This window comes from Parasteatoda tepidariorum, chromosome 2 (genome assembly GCF_043381705.1).
Source record: "Parasteatoda tepidariorum isolate YZ-2023 chromosome 2, CAS_Ptep_4.0, whole genome shotgun sequence".
Classification (NCBI taxonomy): domain Eukaryota; kingdom Metazoa; phylum Arthropoda; class Arachnida; order Araneae; family Theridiidae; genus Parasteatoda; species Parasteatoda tepidariorum.
In genome coordinates this window covers 71,510,135-71,529,976 of record NC_092205.1, presented here as the reverse complement: position 1 = coordinate 71,529,976, position 19,842 = coordinate 71,510,135, and the positions used below count along the sequence as shown (strand labels likewise).

Here is a 19,842-nt window from a genome sequence, read left to right as displayed (position 1 = left end):
ATTGTTGTAGGAAAAAGTAATGTTTATTATATTAAATATATACAAAATATGCATTCTTCATAGTAAAATATTTCTTAAGGCTCATATTATATGTTATGTAAATAATAAGAATTTGCTTTAAAACTTTTATTTCAATTCTTGTTTTGAATAACGAAGATATTGATATTTTGAAATTATTGTTGTAGGAAAAAGTAATGTTTATTATGTTAAATATATACAAAAAATGTATTCTTCATAGTAAAATATTAGTTGAGGGTCATATTATATGTTATGTTAATAAATAGGAAATGTAAACTTTTATTAAAATTCTTGTTTTGAATAACGAAGATACTGATATTTTGAAATTATTGTTGTAGGAAAAAGTAATGCTTATTATATTAAATATATACAAAAAATGCATTATTCATAGTAAAATACTTAAGGCTCATATTATATATTATTTAAATAATAGGAATTGTTTTTAAAACTTTTATTTCAATTCTTGTTTTGAATAACGAAGACAATGATATTTTAAAATTATTGTTGTAGGAAAAAGTAATGTTTATTATATTAAATAAATACAAAAAACGTATTCTTCATAGTAAAATATTAGATGAGGGTCATATTTTATGCGATGTAAATAAATAGGAATTACTTTTAAAACTTTTATTTCAAAAAAAAATTTCACAAAAAATTCAGCAATTATAATCAAAATTTTAAAATTCCGTTAGCTGATTTTATAAAACGAAATTAAAACAGAACCTAAAAAAGCTTTATTTATATAAGTTTCTGTAAAATTAATCCTTATGTATTAAAAACTTTTTAAAAAATATAAATAATTTCATTTTAATAAATATCTCACTACTTTAAATTGTGGTAAAACGGGTCCATTAAATAGGCTGTTAAATTCATATACTAGTTACTATGAAGTGTTTTTTTCTGTACCTCTTCTTAAAGTGCTTTTTCATCCACAGTCAAACCAACTGGGTGGGCTTAAATAATTATTAATTAATATCAATTTGTATAGTTATAGTCGTTTCTATGATATAATTCATTTCATATTCATAAATAATTCATGATTTAAGAACTATTCGACCAATTGTGTTTATAATTAATGATTTAAAATCAATGTTTAAAATGATTTTTGTCAATTTGATATTCCTAAATTCCTTAAAATTTCATTTTAATACCTTCCCTCATTTAGTTTTTAAATTGATCTCTACCTACTAGTATAAAGAGTTTTAATTGTATTTTAACTGTTTTGGTCTAGAGATGTTTCAGTATTTTAACAGGTTTAGTCAATATCTATGAAGAAGTGTGCATACATGAGTGCAAATGACTATTCAATTTTTATTTTATTAAAAATAAGTAAAAGGGACTCATGTATGCACACTTGTTCATGTATGCACACTTGTGCATTTTGTAAAATTATGGGTATTGAGACCCCTTAAGCTATGCTGTTGAACGGCATGCACGATTCTGATAATATTTTTATTGTTTTAGTATACGTCTGGTTAGTGAGGCCATCCGTAGTCCGCGTTCTTCTAGCTCAGACAAAACGCCCTCTAAAAAGGTGAGTTCCATTTTCTAAATTATAATCAATTACTTTCTGTCAACCATCTTTTTTCTTCTTCTTTTTTTTTGTATTTATATATTTGCAATCCCTCAAACAATAGTACCCAACTTTCATTGTTTTTTTATTCCCTACACCAAAAAATAATATCATATATATTTAATAGCTATTCAGATTTTGATTATTTTAACTCCAAACTGTTTTAGGGTTGCTCCGCCCATTTGATATTCATATGTCTAGCTTTTTACGTTTGCTGATACTCTTTTTAAAGTGCAGGTCATAAAATAGGGACATCCACTCATACTTTTGATTTATTAGTAGTTAATTCAATTTACATATATTACGATACAATTTTATGCTTACCGATTCCTTGTTAAAAATAATTCTTACTATCTGTCAACCCTATTTTTTTAAAGAATCAAAATGCATTCTGGGTTATCTGAGACCTGGAGGAACTTTAATTAAGACAATTTTTAAGTAATCTCGTAAGCACAAGAAGTTCTGCTGTAACTCTTTCGGTTAAAATAATCAAAAACTATTAAAATTCCCATAATTATTTTGCTTTATGGAGCAGAAATAAAATTATTTAAGCTGAACATTAAAAATATCTTACTTGTGGATAAACTATCTAAATACAACAAGTAAATAAGTAACAAGTAAATTAAAAAAAAAAAAAAAAAAAAAAAAAAAANAAATAAATAAAAAAAAAAAAAAAACAAAAACAATTTTTACATAAAAATCTCTTGCTTTATTATAGGGGTGCACAACCTTTTTGAGTGAAGGGCAACTTGCACAGCAGGCTGGCTAACGAAGGGCCGCAGATCTATTTAGACATGTTAATGACAAATGTAATAATGTTTATTTAAACATTAGCGTTCCATTTTTTTTATCAATAAACTTAGTAATATCAATAACTTAGTAGTGTTCCACTATTAGAATTTATTCAAAAATAAAAAAAACTTATACTTTTTTTTTACAAAAAAAAAAACTTGCTATTTTTATCATATGAACAATAGTTTTATCGAAATAAATAAACATTGACGAAAAGAAATGTTTTTTTTTTTTTATCATATCGTGCAATACAAAAATTCATTTTAGAATTAAATTCCAATAAATAAAAAAAAACTGCAATGCCCACAGAATGAAAGTAGGAAAAAGTTTAGTCATATTTAAGTAATATAAATTCAAATTAAATATTTTAATTGAAGAAAATTTATAGGTTTTAAACAAAAGCCTAAAATAAAAACAAAACTGTGATAGTTCAAAATAAAATTCAATGCTTATTTTGTAATGTACTTTATTATTTTATTTTATTAATTATTAGATTTTTTATATCGTAAACATTTTCCTTTTTTTTATCGAAAAAGATCACTTAAGCAACAAAAAATTGAAATCTAAACTACAAACAGTGAGCAGTTTAAAAATTCACGTTTTCCGCCATTTTATGAATTTCTCAAGTTGCAATAACATTGCATTTAAATTAGGGAGGGATGTAACGAGTATTTGGCCCTTCTGTGAAAAATTCAGTTGGTTGAATGATCAGTCAAATATTCGGCAGAATATTTTTTAGAAATGTATTTTTCTAAGTTTTTTTTATTTTTGAATTTTTATAGATATTACTTTTTTTTAAAAATTATAATCAGACAAGTCAATTTTGTCATTTTTTCAATACTTTGAGAATTGAGTTTATTATCACTCTTTCCCTGTACTGTAATATAAATAACCAGTAACATAGAAAAGTTTGATTTTCAGTATTAAAGTTTTGTTTCAGGAACTAAGAAAAATTTGTTTTTTCTGTTTTTCTTTTTTAAGGCATTTTTATTATGACTCAGCATTTTTTTAAAAAATAAAGTTACTAATAAAATTTATTTTATAGCAATTTTTTTTCTGCTGAAATTATGGCAATGAGAAAAATTTGAATTGAGATTTTCGGCATAAGATTTTCATTTAAAAAATTAAGAACGCTTTTTTTCTATCTTTTTATTTTTTTTAAATTAAAAAAACCTTTTTTTAGACGTTTTCATTATAACGTAGTAATTTTTAATAGCATTTCTTTCTTAATTCTATTTTCTTGGCTTTTTCTGGTAATTGAAAAACTAAGATGTTCAGCTTTAAAATTTTTTTTCAAAAATTAAGATTGATTTTTATGTTCTCTGTTTCGCTTTTCGACATTTTCAAAATCGTTCTTAATTGGCCTAATTTTTTAGAGTTAATTTATGAATACGTTTTTCCAGAAAATATTATTCTGAGCATTGAAATTTTAGTTTCAGTGTTGCTATGCTGCTAAAAGATTTTGCTATTTGGTCCCAAGTGTACTGCTTTCAGTCAATTTTTTCTTCTTTTTTTTTACCGAATATTTGATTTTTGATCAAATCACAATTCATACATTCGACCAAATCATATTCGTTGCGGAAATAAAAACAGAGGAAAAATAACTAGGGTTTAAGATAAAACTGTGCCGAAATACCGTATCAAAAATGGATTATTTAATGGCGCGATTAACAATCACGTGTCGTAATAACATCATAGTTAAATAACGGGATCGTCAAAATAATGTGGAAAAGCATAGAAATAAAAAATATATTTATGCTGCACTCAGCCCGAATAAAGCGTTTCAAATGCATGATTCAAAATTTGTTTGTCGTAATAGAACTATTGGAATTTTTTAAAATACGTGGGAAAGCATAGCAATAACTGTCGAAAAAAATTGTAGAAAAGAAAGAAAGAATTGCAAAAAAAAAGATAAAAAATCACTTATATTTAAGATGAAATCGTCACAAATAAAGTGCACAAAAAGTGATTACTTAAATTTGCGATCTGAAACTCGCGTCGTAATAAAAATCCGGAATTTTCGAAATCACGTAGAAAAGCGAAATAACTGTTTAAAAAAATTATTTATATTTACGATAAAATCGGCTTAAAGAAAGTGCGTTAAACGTACATTTACTAAAGAATCTGTTAAAATTGATTGTGTCAAAACGTGATGACTTAAAAATTGCGATTAAAAATTGCCATTTTTAAATTTTTTTTTATTGTGTTTAGAAGCTCTCGCGGGCCGTACTTTAGTAGTCGAAGGGCCGCATTTGGCCCGCGGGCCGCAGGTTGTGCACCCCTACTTTATTAAGATGTTAATTGTTTTGACTTCTGTTTGATTTCATTTCTATTGAGCAAACAACATTGCATGAGATGCAATGTTTCATTTTTCTAAATAGCAATATTAGATGCTTTATAAGAGCAAAATTGTACTTTTTGTAAAAAANAAAAAAAAAAAAAAAAAAAAAAAAAAAAAAAAAAAAAAAAAAAAAGCAGTACAAGGGTTTTACTTAGTTTCCACAGGTAAGATATTTTTAATGTTCAGCTTAAATCATTTTATTTCTGCGCCATAAAGCAATATAATTATGGGAATTTTAATAGTTTTTGATTATTTTAACCGAAAGAGTTACTGCAGAACTTCTTGTGTTTACGAGATTACTTAAAAATTGTCTTAATTAAAGTTCCTCCAGGTCTCAAAGGATGACTAGGCTTGAGGCCTTTCAATTTAAGGGATCTAAAAGTACTGCTGAGAGAATAAAAAGGAATGAATTAAAAACTGAAGCTCTTCATTTTTGTGTTAGCTCGGGCCAGAAAGGCTTTTTTTTTTCTAAAATTGTTATTACGAAAATATCTTGAATTTGAATTTTCTAGGCAACAGATTTGTTTTTAGTTGTTTTTTTTGCCAGAAACCAAAGATTGTTTTTATCCTCTTTAAAAATGAAATTTGAATTGATTTATAAATAATAAATAATTTCTTATCTCACAAACTTAAGAACAAAGAAGAGAGATGAAATTTAAAAAGCGAAAATTAAAAAAAAATACAAATTGTAAAAATGTACTTTTTTTAATCTCATTTCATTGGAGCATTTTATTTGCTATTATCTTTTAATGGGGCACAACTCAAAGAGAGTTTTTCCCTACAATAAATATGGTAGGCGTAACTAGATTGTGAGAGTTACAATTTTGTTTAAAAATTTTCTGTTTCTGAAGTTTATTTTTCTGATAGAATTGTATGTTTATGTATCTGACGTTCATTGCTTGAAAAAGTTGTACGTTTTTTAGCAGACGAATGGATCTAATTTAGTTCATCATGGTTCGAATATCAGCACTCCATCTTCTGCTGTCTCACCTCGACTTGCGCCACCTCCTCCAAGACGTCCTAGACGTAAGATATTTATTTAATTTTAAAGACCTTCTCCTTCACAAATTTTTCCTTTTAGTTTATATATATAATATATAACGTCGTTGCCGAGTGAAAGGATTAAAACAGGTCTTAGGCCGGGATGGAGGGTGCAAAATTTATTTATTAATTATTAGACAGAGCAGTCATGAGAGTGTGTACAAAAAGTTGTGTACCTCAGTTATATGTTAGGGAAAATCTTGCAAAGTAAAATCCGTAAATGTCTCTATTTAGGGAAAAGAGGGAAATCTCAGAAATTACTATTGGTTTATGAAATAGGTCCAGTGATTCCCACGGAAGATTAAAGGGGAAAATGTCCTGCTTTTAATTAATGCATAGTTGAGCCAAAAATAGATTTAAGGACAGTATGTGGCTTTTAAAAGTGTGAGAAAGTATTTCGATTAGAATAATTAATTAGGATAACATAAAAAAGATTAATAGAAGCTTTTTATGTTACATACCCCCTCGCCAAAAATGTTTAATTACAATCCAAAAATTTTGAAAATTATTTTTTATTTGCAAAATCTTCCCTATGGTAGAAATACAATTAAAATGAAAAGAATTAAATTGGTAATTTTAACAATATATAAAGGTAATATGAATTATAAAAAATTTACGTATGTACTCATGGTAAAAATTTCAACACACTTAATCTGTAGTAGCATTATCAGCAAATTTTAGATTTTCATTTTCAATAGTTTTTCAGTTACGAGTCTTTTGTTTGAAGATCACAGCAAAGTTATTCTCCATGAAGTATTCCTCATAATATCACGAAGTTATCTTTTCAATCAAGACCATAAAAATTTCTAAGCATTTTTAAAAATGTGTAAGTTAAAATGTAAAATATAAACTACAAAAAATAGTTTTACAGGAAAAATTTCAATCTGAAATTATTTTCAGTGTTATTTGTTTACCTTATTTGAAAACAAAATAAAATAAAAATGACACAGTGGTTGTTATTCTGAAGTCCAAGATTTCAGTATTGACTTCATTTCACTTTATTTATTATTTACCTTACATATTTATCACTTTAATAGCAATATATTTGAAAATTTCCTGAAGTTAGGAATTTATTTATTATCTTGGATTTGCACAGTTCTGTCAACATAATTTTGAGAACATTACGCAGAATTATCACATTTAGTCTCAAGAATATTTAAAAATTCAAGATTATTTTCAGTTTTGCCATTTAAATCTTTGTTTTTAAGTCTATTTTTTGTCTTATTTTTCTTTAAACTTACTTTGTTTACATTCTTGTTATTCTCATTTATTTATTTTGTGTCCAAAATTTTCTTTTCTCTATATTTTTCTTTTTACTTTCTATATTTTTTTATACTTTTATTTTCTTTCTTGATATTTTTATTGCAATCATTAACCCGGATTTCAGGAAAAATGTGTAAGGACATATTGCTTTTATAATCAGAAAAGGTGATCAGTCTTCTCAGATTTTACATTACAACCCGTTTAACACAATTTATCACTAATTGAAATCCAAAACAAGCTTTCAAATTTAATATCGTAATAAGGAAAATCAGTTTTTAATTTTTGACTGATCTAGCTATTTTTCTTATTTTTAATCTGAAATGCAAGTTTGGTGATGTTGCAAATTACCTTTTGTTTGTTTGCATTTTTCTTTCTTTTTGGACATAATTTTTTTCTCTTTCTTTTTCAAAAATTTCAGTTCAGATATTTTTTAAAGTGATTTTTGTGCAGAGATCTTAAATAGTTATTTAATTTGTCACAATCGTGTGTTAGGAAATTCTAATATTTTCATTTCTATTTTAAACATGTTTTTGAAGTGCATTTGGTTACTATTTCCTTTTCAATTTTTGTTTGGTCACTTTATCTTTATGTTGGGATTCACTCTCAGCAATAAGAAACTTTGTTTGTTAATGGAAATTACTGAGCTAGAACTGAACTATGAACTAATTACCAACATTGAACTCAATTCAAATTCTAAAAACAAGTATTTTACTCATTTTCCAAATTATTTGTATTAATTTTAGCACTTCTTGATTTAATTTCTGCCACACCGCAATTGCATTCATATATTAAAATTGAATTTCAATAATTATTGTAGTTGCATTAAGAAGAGAAAAAATTTTTTAATGGCATTTTCATCTTAACCCTAAACACTAGTAAAACAGGAATATAAATTCTACTAATCAATAATTCATGGAAACTGTAACACATAAAACAATCAATTCACTGAAAATAAAAATTTAAAGAAATTAAAATTTCAACAGTAAATACGATCCATGTATAAAAATTGTTTCAATTGAAACATCAAGTATGAGAAAGAATTAAAATCATAATCTATGATGTTTGTTCATTTACATGAGTGCTTTTTTCTTTATTAATCAATAAAAATTCACGAAATTGTTTTATGAGAATTGTAAAAAAAATTACCTTAAAAGGGATATGTGAGAAAGTTCGAATTAGTTCAAGAACACATCTTGAAAACCACAACATCAGATGAAATTTGATTAATAATTTCTTCTCTAAGAGGAATCACATTTCTTCTTGAATGACGCAGGGTGAGAACAATTTATTGACTATAAAATGCAGAGCAGCTCCGTAAGTCACTTGTAGAGGTAAGAGCTGGGATTTTAAATCATGAACTTTTTAACGTCTATCAGGAGTTCGATGTAGTTTTTCTTTTTAGTCCAAGGGGGGTGAATAATATTGAAGCTTAGCTCTCTAGTAGTATTGTATTCATTGTCTTCAGAACGTAGACATAACATGCAGCATACACAAAAGGAAAGTCGATGATCGTTAAATTCCATTGAGCGTAGGTATCATTTATAAAAAACAAAAAAGTTTGATGATTAAAGAATCTATTTTTTATTGAAGATACTGGATTAATTATGAATTGCCTAGAGTTGAAGAAGAATTTGACTGATAATTTTCCACTGTTCATTTGAATGAGATATTCCATATTTTTGATGTACCCTCTTCCGAAGTTGATTTATATTCAAAATTTAAGATGACTATTTTAATGAGATATTACATATCGTTGATGTACCGTACCCCTTTCCTGACTGTTTAATCCTGTCGACTTATAACGTCGTTGCCGAGTGGAAGGATTTAAACAAGTCTTAGGCCGGGAAGAAGGGTACAAAATTTATTTATTAATTATTAGACAGAGCAGTCATGAGAGTGTATACGAAAAGTTGTGTTCCTCGGTTATATGTTAGGGAAAATCTTGCAAAGTAAAATCCGTAAATGTCTCTATTTAAGGAAAAGAGGGAAATCTTAGAAGTTACTGTTGGTTTATGAAATAGGTCGAGCGGTTCCCACGGAAGGTTAAAGAGGAAAATGTCCTGCTTCTAATTAATGCATAGTTGAGCAAAAAATAGATTTAAGAACAGGATGTGGCTTTTAAAAGTGAGAAAGTATTTTGATTAGAATAATTAAATAGGATAACATAAAAAGATTAATAGAAGCTTTTTATGTTACACACATATCTATATATACAGTCAAACCCCGCTATAGTGAACTCCCAGCTATAGTGAACGAAATGTTCGGTCCCGTGCCTTGCTATACACATATAATGTTATTTTTTGTGGATATAGCGAACCAAAAAAGTGAGGAAATTGAATATAATGAACTTTTTTTCTGTCTTCGACTGATTTTTTTTTCTTAATTTTTAATTTTCTTAATTTAAATTTGATGTTAAAGAAGCATTACTGAAGTGGTTCAACATTCGAAGAAGCCGCCAGTACAAATGTCGATAAATTTGTTAAGCGATTTTATGAGACTACTTTTATGTGCTCGAATGGCAGGTTAGACAGGTTTAAACAGCGGAATAACAGAAATTTAGGAAAAATTATCTGAGAATCGATAAAGTTCTTCAATGTCTGATGTTGAGGATTGCTAAAGATTAAAAAAAAATTTTTTGTACGCAGGACGAAGAGTAATAAAAAGTAACACATTTTTGCTACTACATAATATTTTTCAGTCATTTATCTGAATAATGTGTAATAAAATGGAGGAGTTTGGGAACGATTAGTTAAATTGTCCGCATAACGGATATAGTGAATTTCAGGTTGTAGTGAACCGAGATTTTGGTCCCTTGAAGGTTCACTGTAGTGGGGTTTGACTGTATATATATATATATATATATATATATTATAAAGAATAACTCAATTTGTAGAATTTTTTTTTATATGCTATTATATTTTTACTTTTATTTGTTAATTTTTTGTTTTTATTTGTTATTTTTATAAATTTTTTGTCACCTCCTGACTTACCTTAAATAGATTTTTGATACAATGATTCGATTTTTTTCCTCTTGAACTAGGTGCTAAACTAAAAGATTAAAAAAAGATTAAGTATTTTCTCTTAAGCAACTACCAGGCCTTATTTTTAATTATTTAGAGTTTTTGACCATCAAAATAGTGAGATTCAGAGAAAAGGCAAAAAGGGAGAATGATTAAACTTTTTCCCTAAGTGGGTACAGAACTGTTTTATTCTTACTGTAGTAGTATTAGAGGTGCCCAAGGTGGTGTTGGCATGAAAATGTCATGTCAGATATGTTACCTTGTTACTTATTGTTTAATTAAATTTATTGTTTAATATTACTCACCCATTTAATTATTTATTATATCAAAACCCTTACTCACAATTTAAAATTCCTTCTAAAATATTAACAAAAATGATAAAATTCGTTTCTTTAATGTAAACCTTTAATATTCCTTAATAATTCATCCTTAATAAGGTTTGAAAATACAAAATTGTAAACTATACTAATAAGAAATCTTTTTACAGAGCCTAGGAGAAAGCAGTTGGACCTGTTGCAGGATTTCTCTTTCTTAGCAAACCTGCCGCAGACACAGGACGATGTTCGTCCAGTGTCTAAGAGGCTGCGAGCTAAACCCTTTGTGTCTTACGGCGAATCAAGATTGCGCAAGCTCCGCCGCCGGAACAGGTAAGTTCTATTTTTATTTATTTTCCTACTACTAATAGCGCAGGTAAACTTTTTTTTCAATTCGGATGAGGGTGCTGAATCGAAAAATAAATTTGATTCCATGAATTACTAACATTTTAATTACTCAGATTACTTACCTTTTGAGTGTGCACTTGGAGATTCTACCACACTTAGTTCATTGACCTCACAACTTATCAGTTCTTTCCGGTAAAATACTTTTTCTTATTATTTTTATTTTTTTAAAAATTTTTATTCAATTTTTTCAATACACATGGCTCCACCTAATGAAAGAATGAGAAACTAAAATCTTAGAAAATGAAAATATTCAAAGCTCCTTTGTTTGTTGCTCCTACTGACATCTAGTGAATAAAATAGTTACCTTGCTATAAATAAAGAGATGTTGATATATTGTGTTAAGTGTAAGAGCAAGACAGAAACATTGGAACCAAAGTCAGCTATAACAAAAAACAATAAAACTAGGAAGAAAGGTGTTCAATGTGTGGAAAACAAAAAAAATCAATATGTAAAAGCATCTGAAGTTGGTTTAATTACAAACGATAATGAGGTTGAAAGTGTTCAAATGGAAGATTAAGAAATAGTCTGTGCAGAAGATTAAATATGAGCATTATATGACAACTTAAAAAAAATCACAATTGTAAAATAATGTCAACTCTTACAACCTGAAATTTAAATTCAAAATTTATTTCAGCATTTAAAGGTTGATTAAAATCAGATCTGAAAAAATACTAAGATTTAATTTTTTTAATTTGATTTAGCAAATTAGTTTTAAAAAAATGAACAAATGCAATGTTCATGGGTTTCTAAATATTTTCCAAGACTACAAATAATAATAATAACTTTTTTTAACTAAATAAAAATAATTTTAAAACATGCCTGTAGGATGAAACAGTCCGGAAGACATGTATTTTCCTATTAATTACATATTACACTTGTTATTTAAAGTGATCTGATTAGAATTCAATAACGAAAGCTAAAATCTTGTACTTGATGAATTAAAAAAATCATATTGTTAATCGAAAAATAAAGAATGGAAATTCTGTTTGAAGGTCCCTGGATTCCATACGTAGATCATTTCATCACCGATCAAATTTTTCTTACATATCCAAAAAAACTTCATTTACACTTCACAATTTTTGTATAATCATTGGAAATTTGTCGACAACTTGTATAAAAAATTTCCGTATGCTGAATAGTTTAATCCACCTTTGCTCTATACCATCGGTTGGAAAACGACAACCTTTGACTCAAACGGTCATTTGACAATTGCACCAGAACCCATTCAAAACCTAATAAATTTGGATAAAAGACTCCACTATTAAAAGGCTTATTCGTTTATTATTTTTTTTACAAATTCCCTTATCTATTTTCTTACTTGTATTGTAATAAATTTTAACGTAAAAAGAAACGAGAGATCATTGGCAAAAGGTTTAGCCATTAGACCCCATAAAAATGGATATTTACTAATATGAAAGCAGTTTAAAAAAACAGCATTGGTTTCAAGCTCCAGAAAGTCATAATAATGTTGTTCAGAAACTCAGAAAAACCAAACATGATGAACGAAAAATTTATTCAAGTGAGCTTTCTAAACATGATATTCGAACCTAATTTTTATACAATAATTTTGATATATATATCAAGTTTCCATTCCGATTCAGTCTTCAATCTCTTTTCCAAGTGTCAATGTTTTTCTCTCATTTTCAAATACTCTTTTCATTCCATTGTTTTCATGATGTCTCGGTGCTTATAAAAAATGGTAGAAAAAATATTAGCGTGAATATTTTCGTTATAAACGGTCATTTTATAAATCGATGCATGAAACAGCCATAGATTGATTGGAGAGTCTGGATATTTCCTAGAGTTGTGGCAGTAAGTCAAAAAGTGTTTGACAAAAGAATTTTTCCCCCCACCTTCTTCAGGCAAGACACATTCTTTCCAGTGATGGGACACTGGATGAGATGGTGACCGGTCTTGAGATGAATGATGATGTGATTCATTTCTTCTAGATCTTGTTTGTAGCGATTCTCTTCGTCCACCTCTTTTTTCATTCGATATTCGCATTTGACATTTTCATAGAGTTTCTCAAAGATTGCATACTTCTCGGAAAGCTGAAAAATTTTCAGAGTCTTCAAATCTAAACTCATGTTTGTGAAAATTGCAACACCATGAAGGTATTGTCATAATTAAATGAAATTTAATTCACAGTTGAGTGGTAATGGTACAAATAAATTATTAAACTTTCAAAGCAAACAATAATAACGAGAGATCGAGATCAGTAATTTATGTAGCCACCACGGGACGCAATAAGTGCTGCTACACGACGTGGCATGGAGTCGAGCAATTTTTGAATGTCTGTCTGAGGAAGAGCATTCCATATTGTTTGTATTCGTACTCAAAGTTCGTCTGTAGAAGCAACAGGACGAGGATCACGAGCGAGACGCCGACCAACGGAATCCCCCACATGTTCAATCGGCGACATAACCGGGGAATACGCAGGTCAAGGAAGAAACTGTACCTGCCGCGATGCAAGGAAGGATTTAACAGTTCTAGCAATATGAGGATGGGCATTGTCCTGTTGAAATATAGCGCCTGGCAAGGATTGAAGGAAGGGAACAGCTTGGGACTGTATAATTTCACTGATGTACTGGTTGCTGTTCAGATTACTCACAATTCGTAGCAATTGAGATCGTCCATGATATGCCAAGACACCCCAGACCATAACTCTGGGTGTTCGTCCACTGTGGAGATCGATAATGCACTCCGGAAGTTGGCGTTCGCCGGCATAGCATCTGACAGGAATGCGGCCATCATGGTACCACAAATTAAAGCAGGATTCGTCAGAAAGCACGACGTGCTGCCAATCAGCACGCCAGTCCCTATGCTGATTGGCCCATTGTAGCCGCAGGCATTAGTTGGCGTGAGGGGGATCTTGTATAAAGGAGTCCTTGCGGGCAGCCCACACCGCAGCAGACGTCTACGAATTGATGAAGCACACAATGAAACACCTGTAGGTATTGACCACTGTGCTGCCAGTTGTCTAAAGAGAGCCGTACGGTCTGTCATCGCCATGTGGACCAGGTGTCTATCATCGCGAGCTGACGTGACATTTTGGGGTTCACTTCCGGTTTTCCGACACTCGTCCGTCCACTGCTTCCAAACACACAACACTGTGCTGCTGTTGCGCTGCACACGAGCGGCTACTGCATGATAAGACAATCCAGCTTCACGAAGGGCGATGATTCTCCCATGATACGTATGTGCAATGGGTCTAAAATCCTAATCATTTGCATGTCATGCTCTACTTTGCAAGTCCTTCACCACTTCCGAGTCTGAACTGCCTCAAGTAACAGTAGCGAGATATGCACTCTCCTTCTAAAAAGAAACAATACAACCTTTAATAAATTTATAATGCTGATATTGAACCTATACTTGTTCTTCAACTTCTAAATGTTCAGTTTTAGATCTTTCAATTTTAGGTCTTTCAAGCTTGACTCTTTCCTGTATCTTATACAGTCAACACCGCTTAAAGGAATATTATCGGTTCCAGCGAAATCTATGCAATTCAGCGGGTTATTCGATTAGAAGGGGAGAGCAATATTCAATCTTAAATTCTCAATTTTTGAGAAATTTTACTTTTTAATGGTATTTAATGCATAGTACAGCGCTTTGATCAAATAAACTCAGTTTTATGTGCAATAAACAATTATAATTAAAACTGTGTGTTAGTATCATCAAATATAAATGTAATTTGAAGTTACATAAAAATAAATCAATGTTAGTGAAAAGTAAAATATAGGTACTNATTCGATTAGAAGGGGAGAGCAATATTCAATCTTAAATTCTCAATTTTTGAGAAATTTTACTTTTTAATGGTATTTGATGCATAGTACAGCGCTTTGATCAAATGAACTCAGTTTTATGTGCAATAAACAATTATAATTAAAACTGTCTGTGTTAGTATCATAAAATATAAATGTAATTTAAAGTTACATAAAAATAAATCAATGTTAGTGAAAAGTAAAATATAGGTACTAAAATATTATTTGATCCCTTCTTAAAAAGTCTATAATTGAAGACTTTTTATACCTGTTTAATTCATCAACTTATCAAAATTAGATTTTCTCTTTCAGTTTCTACTAAGACTTTCATAACTTGCGTATTCGTTTAAAATATATTCAGAATTTTTGTTTTTTGCTTGAGAACGCCTAAATATATTCAATTTGGTTTAAAGACACTATTTAGCAAAAAAGATATTCAAAATGAAATTATTTCAAGGTTTCCCAACAAGAGACTCAAATATTTGTATTTTGTATAAAATGTTATTTTATTTATATTTAAATAAGTGATTATAAAATTTTTATACGTTATTTATTAACTTCGTTAAATTTTTTTTTATTTTATCTGTTAATACGCTAGTGCCCATTCAACAAAATTTAACATGGGAGAGTTGTTAAATTCTTCTTTAAAATATATTCATTTTTGCTTTGCCACTGGGTCATATTGAAGCATTTTGAAGACATTGATACATTTTCCTATTAGTTTTGCAATTTATTCTCTCAATATCAACATTTTACTATAAAATGTTTACTGCGATGCGAGCACAATCCATCATATAGTATTATCCAAACATGAAAACATCGGTAATGAACTTCAAAAGGATAACATTTCCAATTCACACTGACAACAAAGGAAACACGCTCTCTTCATTGGATGGATAAAAAAAATAATAATAATAGTTTTTTTTAAAAAATTTTTAAGTTACATTATTAAATATTTATTCGAATTTTTTACTACCAAGTCGGATGAGGAGGTTTAATATTCAATGTCCCAAACTAAGATGTTAAATTTCCTGATTTTTATTGTATAACCAAAACTTATCAAAGTTTGAAAAAATTTAATAAAACTTTTTTTTTTAAAAACTGAGAACTATTTTTAAAAATGTTTTGAAAAATTATAAATCTTTAATTTGTTATTACATGAGGAATTCAACCCAAAGACAAATATATAATCTTGTAGCAGAACTGAAATGGAGATCTAAATTAGAAGGACATTTTTATTGTATACTCAGAAACTCTTGAATAACTTTCCAAAGTCTGGAAAGAATTAATAAACTTCATGAAAGAAAAACAACTTTTTTTAAAACTAATTTGCTAGATTCAATAAAATCTAAACAGTAGCATTTTTTTTCAAATTTTAAATTGCATTTTTAAATGAATTCTCTTTAATGATTTGATTTACTGAATCAATATGAAAAAGTGGGCCATTTTGAATGGTAATAGATTTAAATTTTAAAAGTATTTGTAGATGAAAATGTTTTTATAAAAGAAATGTAAATTTAATTTAAAAAAGTTTTAAATTTTTTTTAAGTTGTCGTTAGAAACTGTTTATAAATGACTATTTTTTGAATGATTAACTGATTGTCTTATAAACTATATTAATTTAATAAATATCTCTTTCTTCAAAGCATTTGCATTATTGATGATGCAATTAAAATTTCTTTCACTTTTTCGTTGTTATTTTTTTTATCTTAATTTATTAATTTTATCTTTTTTCTGATAAGTAATTATTATTATGATTTATCTGAATTATTTATTAGTTACATTTCATTATGTGAATACTTATATAAATTTCTTACTGCAAAACCAAAAAAAAGCTTCAAGAAGAATAAGGGGAAGAAAAAATAATCAAAAAAATTTTCCAATCTTTTTTTAATTTTATTATTATTTAAGTTATATTATTTCAATTTTGTAAAGGTTTGAAAAATTTAAAAATTAAGTTTTGTAAAATACAAAATTCAATTCTATAAATATTTATTTAAACCTTGTCTACAACTAGGTATAACTCATTCACCAGGAGTTGGCACTTGGCTCCGCTTTCTTATGTTGTATGCAACATTACTATTTCACTCTTTTTGGGAGAAGGTTGTGAGAAATCCTGAGCAAGGTTGCTATTTGGCGATCGTATGGCCAAAATATTTATTTCGCAAACTTTATGTGGATTTTTTAAACATTAAATATTTCATAAATTTGATGGTATTTTGTGCCATTTTTTAGGATATTTCTCTCTTTCGAGAGAATAGTTTGTCCTTTTTCTGACATTTTGCTGGGAAACAGCAGTTTTTAAATTTAAAATATATTTAATTAACTAGAAAAAGGAAAGGTATAATAGCAGATGATAAAGCGAAGTGACTAAAAAAGAATTCATTGTTTGTGTTCGGCGCACATTAAGGGTTGTCTCGATTTCAAGTGCGGAGATGCTTCTCTTCTTACTCCCACGCTGAAATGAACTCTGCGTCCGAGGGGATGGAGCCAGTGCCAAAATCTGGTGAACGAACTATCAATACCCACCCACCTTTGTTATTCATGTTTTTATTTTACTGTACCTTTAAGTTAATTATTTTATTAAGAATTCAGTATATTATAACATAACACTAAATTGAATGCACTTTTTTTAAAAAATTCTTTTAAAATAATATAATAAAGATATTTATTGAATCATAATTATTTTTTGTAATTTCAGAACCTAATTATGAAGTTAAAGGAAAACATTTAAAAAATAAAATTGCACAATTTGAAGAAAGAAAATTGGGAAATCAGAATTTTTGTAATATTTTAAATTTTCATATATATATTTTTTTATACATTTTGCATCATACCTATTTTAGTATTCACTTTATTTGTAAATATTTTTGAAGCACTGTACTAAATGAAAATTGCATTTTTTATGCTAATCAAATATTTTAACATTTGTTATTCATATAATACAAAGATATTTCTCATTCTTATATTGTACAAACTGCAAAAAAAAAGTTCCATTTGTTAATAAGTATAGTACAATTTTTGTAATTTATATCTATATCATATTAATGTAGAGTATACTGAATTATTATTGTTGAATATATGACTATAAATGAAATTTTCATTTGCCATGTCTTGAGATATATTTAATTAATGTGTAAGTTAATCAAGCACTTATAATTAAAGTAAAAGAAATTTCAATATCTAGCAAACTTTTTGTACCTTTCCTTGAAAAATGATTGTTTTCAATATTGTAATTTTAATTCTAATACTTGTTATATTATCATTATTATTTTATAAGATTACCATTCTTTGTTACAATTATATTTCATCGAAATTAACAATAAACTTGCTGGATAATAATTGAGCTAATAAAATTAGCTTAGACTTCAAAAATGAATAAATTTAAAGAAATTTTATATTTCAATTTTAGAGTGTAATTATAGATAATTGTTTCAGAACATTTAAAATTCTTCACTCTGCTTTATAATGAAGTACTTTCGAAGTTAAGAACTAATAAGTATAAAATACTGAGAATTTGAAAATATTATTATAATTAATTTTTTTCTAATTATTTATTTAGACAAATTTAATAATATATCAGTCAATTATTATTATTAACTTACAGTAGTTAACCTAGTTTGATCTAAAATATTTCACAAATAGTATAGGGATTTTTTATAATCAATAAAAGGAAATAAAATTAAATATTTTATTTAAACCCATACAGATTTAGATTGTTCTTGAGTTTAAATATTAAAATTGTGTGTTAATTCTTAAATTAACTTTTAATTAGTAAAAAACATTAATTTTAGATAGTTGTAACATGTTTTTAAATTGCATACAAATGTAAGTTTTTTTAAAAAAAAATTACATATACAATAAATATTTTTTATCTAATTTCAGAATAGATAAAAATGAAAAATTTTGCTCTTCCAACAAGAAAACTTTTAAACAGATTATTTTAAATAGAATATTGTTTTTTTTTTCCCTTCAAAAAATTACTTCATTTAGTAATACTATTTGTTTAATTAGTACATACTATAAATATGTAAGTAAATTATAAACCAAGAAAAAAGCATTTCGGATTGAATTTTCCACAGGTACTTTTTAAAATTTCAAAATTACTGAAAAACATAATTCTTGATTAATCACTTCAGGACATATGAAAGGAGAAAGTAACATTTCTCTAGACCCACACACTCCAAGTTTATGCATAGAAAAAGAGTACTAATATAAGAGTACCAAATTGAGATCCTATCTGTGTGATGTTGGGCCACTAGAGTCAGAATAATGTAATTTTTCTTCTACTCTCTCTCATTAATTGTATGGCATCTTATAATGATCTCAGTAAAAATCAAAGTGCTTTATTGAGGTTAGAATGTGTTAGCTAAGTAAGAAACATAGTTCTGATATTCATATTTCAGTATATTTGCTTACATTTATTGAATATGTTGCTACATTTTTATCACTGTGAAAATTCATAATTTCATTATGCATTACCAGAGAATTGTTTTGGTTACTTGTCACTTCAAACTCTTGTGTGTTGCAAGTAATAGCTGTTAGATAGTGATGGTCATTTATCTTATCATTTGTGTAATTGAGGTTTAGGCAATGTAAAGAAGGTAGTTTCTATGTAGAATAATAATTTGGTGGTCAAAATTGATTACTAACATATAAATTCTGCTTTTATATCAGTTTCACATTTGTATAAATACATATTTTTATCAAATGTTACAATTGCTATACTATTTTTATATATGTAATCAAAATGGTTATTGAAAAGTGTTTTTTGCTATTTTCATTTGTAAAAATTTTATAAATAAAATTATTTTGTGAATTTAATTTGTATCCATTACTTTGAAAAATTATTTTATTTCATGAAATATTTTAAGCAAGAAATTGAGAAGTGACAATTAAACAAAAACATTTATTTTGCTTCAATTGAATTAGATAATAGAAGCAACACAAATGAAAGATTTAATAAGGTTACTCAATTTCTTCTTGTACACATCACTTTTAAACATACAATTATAGTAGGCATAATAATAATTGTTTAAAATTCAATACCACTAAAATGCATAAACTAAATCTTGTTTATGCATTTTATCTTTTTATTTCCTTGTAACTCTTAAAAATTATTTACAATAATTAACACTTTTTTAAAATTTTAATGTATAAATGGTTTTACAGTCCTTTAAAAGATTTGGAAAAAATCAGCTGAATAGTTCTCAATGAAAAAATTTTACTTTTACCTCAACATTTAAAAATTTTGTATTACATTCAATGATAGAAAATAATAAATAACTAAAAGGGTTTGAGCGATATAAGT

At 27.5% G+C, this 19,842-nt stretch overlaps 1 protein-coding gene and 1 long non-coding RNA gene across 3 annotated transcripts in view; one reads left to right on the top strand and one right to left on the bottom strand.

Moving 5' to 3' along the window:
• The window catches only part of LOC107454460 (uncharacterized), a 40,832-nt gene that overhangs the window by 12,194 nt on the left and 8,796 nt on the right, over window positions 1–19,842 (bottom strand). The gene's annotated exons all lie outside the window — the stretch shown is intronic.
• Window positions 1,483–19,355, top strand: LOC107454470 (uncharacterized; the record flags this gene model as incomplete). The annotated part of the gene is given in 4 exon segments (XR_006225134.2): window positions 1,483–1,552; window positions 5,648–5,750; window positions 10,536–10,695; window positions 17,233–19,355. It is a non-coding gene; the product is annotated as an uncharacterized lncRNA (long non-coding RNA).